This window comes from Rhinolophus ferrumequinum, chromosome 21 (assembly GCF_004115265.2).
Source record: "Rhinolophus ferrumequinum isolate MPI-CBG mRhiFer1 chromosome 21, mRhiFer1_v1.p, whole genome shotgun sequence".
In the NCBI taxonomy this organism is placed as follows: domain Eukaryota; kingdom Metazoa; phylum Chordata; class Mammalia; order Chiroptera; family Rhinolophidae; genus Rhinolophus; species Rhinolophus ferrumequinum.
Window position 1 is genome coordinate 18,259,277 of NC_046304.1, and position 4,775 is coordinate 18,264,051.

A 4,775-nucleotide genomic window follows, 5' to 3' on the forward strand; every position below is an offset into this window, starting at 1 on the left:
ATAACCTGATATACGAGTAATACTATTCTAATAGCAAGAAGGCCTTAAAGAGGTTTAAGGATAACAATTTTTAATGCTTCAGTGCAAGTGGAAGACATGCTGATTACATACAATTCAATGTCCTGTAGAAATATCTCAAAGACAGCATTTGATACCAGGTAAGGCCAGCAAAATTGAAGTGAGGAAAAATGTCACGTGTCCTGTCTTTCATTGGTTTCATACAATATTGCCTATGACTATGGCAATCCAAACTTTCCTTTGAAAATTCCATTTATTAGTATTGTTGAGCTTGATTTGCTTTTAACTCATATGTTAATGACAGCTGCTGACCACTTCCTCTTGGTACTGACATGAATGGCAAAGTAGAAGCACATTTCCTGGCCACTTTTCCTACTTCCTGAATTAAGGGGGTCACTGCTTAGCCTGTTTCCTTCAGGGTGTCACTGTGATCCTGGGACCTCTGCTGCTTCCTCTCAAGGAAATGAGCACTTGCATCAGCTATGAATTTACCATCATTTCTCCTTTGCATTTTCTTTAGGATTTCTTTTAATATCCCATCCTTGAGACGCTTTACATTTTCCTTATTTGTCCATCTCTTTCTAGTATCTTCTCTTGCTTTACATTAGGCCACACTGCTCAAATTATGTGCATTAAATTCATGCAACTTGGGTAACAGGTCTCTCACCCTCTCATAATAGATTGGGCACACAATTCTTGCGTAGACTTTGGTGGTAAATAATACCTCATGAAAAATTACCCATTCAAGTTTGGTTTCCTGTTCATGAAGCTGAGGAAGGATGAATGTGAACTGGGCTTCCATGCCCATCCATTGTGCAAAACAGTCTCCTAACAGATCTTCAAGCTACAGTTTTGAAACAACCTGCACAAAGACATCTTCATAGTACTTCATGTTGAGGCCTTCAAAAGTCTCTCTTAGGAAACCACTTTGCTTATTTAAGCTTCCCGATTAGTTCTCAAAGATGAGCTTCAAAGCAAAATGCAGAAAAGAAGCACCTCCAATGAATCCAAAGTTTTTGGCACCATAAAACTGGAGCTACACTTGATTTGCACTGTTCAATGATAACAGCTAAAGTTGCAAGGTCATTAAATCCTCCATCTTTACCTGCCAATTCTCAATGTCTCTGTTCTGCTACGTTCTGGTAGTTTGGATCAAGTCTAATGAAGACGTTTTTCAACATTGCTGCTGTTGGAGGTAATAGATCTTCACAGTCCAGAGAAGCAGCCTTTATTACTGCACATGTCAGATGTGGAGGGAGAGGGAATCCCAACACAGACAAACCCAGTCTGGTCACATAGCCACTGCTGTCAATAGCATTACACTGCTAAAGTTGTTTAAGGGCTTCCAAGATAAGTCCCTCATTAGGTGGATCCAAATAGGGAAATCTTATAACATTGTGCATGGCAAAGCACTTTAAGGTCAAAACTACAAATGTCAAACTAGTTCTCTTAATCTCAGGGATCACATGATCGGGCATACACGAGTTCCAAAAATCTTTACTATGGATCTGAAAGCATTTCCCTGAGAAAGTCCCGCCAACTCAGCCACTTCATTGTAATGCCTCACTCTTTGAAATTAGAACTATGTTCAACCCTAATATGGGATTGTGATTTAACTACTTCACAAAGCCACCACCTCCCACATATCTGATTCCACCTACTGTCAGATATGTTGCAGAAATATTGGTGAATATGACACCTTTTCTAATTCCAGGTGGAGGTAGCAAAAAAAATTGTCCTCCGTTGATCTGTTGTCATAGATCCATACCACAGCAACATTAACAAGCCATCTAGAGGGGCATCTTGAACATCATAATATGATCAACAGACTCTGCCATCTGAAAAAGTAACTCACAACTTTTTTGATTTCAAACTGAGCAATCAGTAGAACCAAGATGTCTCCAGCTATTTCATGGATATCAAATGGATATCCATGGTCATTTTCACAATTGCTTGACTATGTGCAGTGTTTTCTCTATCTCGTGGGCCAAATTGCAGAATTTTTCTCTGACTGGATAAAGCCTTCCAGGTATATCAAATATTGGACAATTTCCAAAGAATGCAGAGAGCTTGGCTAAGTCTGTAGTTGTTGACATCACCATGACCTTTAAATGACCCTTCCTGTTAGGAGACTTCTGACATAGCTTCTTCAATAAACCAAATAAGATGTTCTGTAGTTAGGGTTCTCTTGGGTTTCATCCAAAATAATGACACTGAACTTGGTAAGATTTGGATTTCCCAGAATATGCTTCAATAAACCTCCGTCAGTCATGTATTTGATTGCTGTTTTCTTAGAGCTACAACCATCAAAACGAACTTGGTATCCTACTTTGGATCCCAAAGAGCATTTCATTTCTTCAGCAGCTCTCTGAGCAACTGATATGGCAGCTGCTTTTCTTGGTTGAGTCACACGGATCATACCATGTTGTGAAAACCCTGTTTCACATAGATATTTTGGAAGTTGAGATGTTTTACCACGTCCAGTAACAATAAGGAATGAATTGTCCCTCACAGCTTGAATAAGCTTTTTTCTTTGTTTTTGAATAGGAAAAGTTCCCTCCTGTGATGTGCATCCTTTCTTTTCTCTGTCAGAGATGGAAACAGCCGAAGGCCGCTCTACCAAGGTGGGGGTTGGGGGGTGGGGGTGGTGTCTCTTGACCGCTTACCCTCCTTCTGCTGCCTTGGCGCCTTGCCTGCGACCACGGGAAACCCGGACATAGACCTGGCCCGGAGCGGAGGTGAGCACGTCCACCGATCCGGGGAGATCGGAGGGAAAAAAGAAAGTCAGTTCTTTAAACTTGGTGTCTTATTGGCATTCGCTTCACTTACGTCTGAGTTATAAATGAATAGTGCCCCCTCCTACTCTCCGGCTCAAATATAATGAAGCAACGTGGAGGAGGAAAAAGCAGGAGCTCGTCCTCTCCATGAATTCAGCATTGTCATTATTACCATTACCAGCAAAAAACAAGGCTTGAAAATAGAGAGTAGGGCAGATATAGGGTAGCATTTTCAAGGACGTGTCCTGCTTTCCTTGAAAAGAGATGTTCTCTTTGTCTCACACTTTTATCCTCGTCTCTTTGCCCCAGAATCTCTGTGTTTCTAAGACGGAGCTCTGATAATGTTTAGTGAGAGAGTATTATTAGTCTACATAGCTTGGAAATAAATACTGTAATCGCTTCTCAAAAATTCGGGTTGATTTAAACACTCTCTGACGATGTTCCTTTGTCATCCTCACCAATGCTAATGAACCTAGGCCACAGGCTCCTCCACTCATCGACTCAGCACTTAGTGCCAAAAATGACTCTTTAAATCTCATCTCAGCTCAAACCGCTCTTCTACCTGCTAAAAGGGTGATTTTGTGAAAAATGCTGATGCTGTTTTTTCTGATTTAGCGCATACACACCACCCACCTACAATTTATTCCAGAATTTCTTTTAAAGCCAGGGGCTTTAAGATTTCTGACTGACAGAGCCCTCCCCCATTCAAGCCCTCTATTCACCCAGGAATTTGCGATGGAAATAGTACTGCTGGCTGGAGTAGAGCGGCATACCAGTGCTGCTGAGAGCTGAGTGGCCGTTGCCATGGGGGCGAGAGTGTTTGTATAGAACTGCCTATACAAGGTGGTAGGCTTGAGGCCTGCTTAGATCCAGAGGATTCTAGAAGTGAGCCAGCCCCCGCATTTTACAGATGAGGAAATTGTGGCCCAAAGACTTAGTTAAGTGACTAATTCAAGGTCCTAGGGCAAGGTCCTAGAGACAGAGTTGTGCTCTTTGCAACGCATCACGCTTTTCATTAAAACACATATGCTGGTTGAGTCGGTTTTCCTCCAGCCATTTCTACTAAGGCTACTCTGCTATTGCAGCACCACGAATTCCGGATAGAAGTGCCAGGACTGGAAGTGCAGGACTGGAAACAATGAGTATGTGAATATTCTTGCATTTGTATGCATGCATGTATTTGCATCAAAATACATGTGCACACCTGTGGGTGATTGTACTCACTAGGTATTTGTATAGCTCTCTATGACTGGAATCCCTTAAACCTCATTTTTCTCATGAGTGAAATTCAGATAAGAAATAGTACCTATCTCAAAGGATTAAATGAGATAATGTATTTAAAGTACTTAAAGTAGCTGGCAAATAATATGTGTTAGATATTAGGTTGTTTCCATTACATCTTTCTGCAATGCAATGTGTCAGGTATTGCTGTTAAGGCACTAGGCTAAATGCTTTAATTTTTCATTTAATTTTTACAATAATCCTCTGAAGTAGGTTCTTTCATTTTCTATGTAGCACTGATGAGAAAACTAGGCCTAGGGAGATTGAGTAACTTGTATAAGGTCACAGGGCTAGGAGTGCCTGAGCAAGAATCAAATAAAACCAGGTCTGTGTAATGTTAATGCCCTCAATCTTAATAATTAGGTTATACTGTCTCTCCTATAGAAAAGCGGAGGAATAACTGGTCTATTCGAGTGTTTTTGGATTTGTTTGCTAGAACTCGAAATCCAAATACATTAGATACATATTGCACATGCAATGGGTTGGCTCATCCCTATAACTACGTTTTAATTAAACCCACTGAAATATCAGCAAAGAATTTGTTTTCACTCCTCTTTAATTACAGTTCTTTACAGAGACCGTATTTAGCCTTTTTTTTTTTTTAACAAGAGACAATTTCCTAATGACTGAATGCTATTTTTTTCAATATTCTTTTATTTCAAAAGTCCTGGTTGGTCCTGGTGAGATCTATGTAAAAAA

The 4,775-nt window shown here is 40.4% G+C and overlaps 1 pseudogene; it reads right to left on the reverse strand.

Moving 5' to 3' along the window:
- Positions 1 to 200: 200 nt before the first annotated feature.
- On the reverse strand, positions 201 to 2,736 carry LOC117013793 (probable ATP-dependent RNA helicase DHX40; annotated as a pseudogene).
- Positions 2,737 to 4,775: the final 2,039 nt, after the last annotated feature.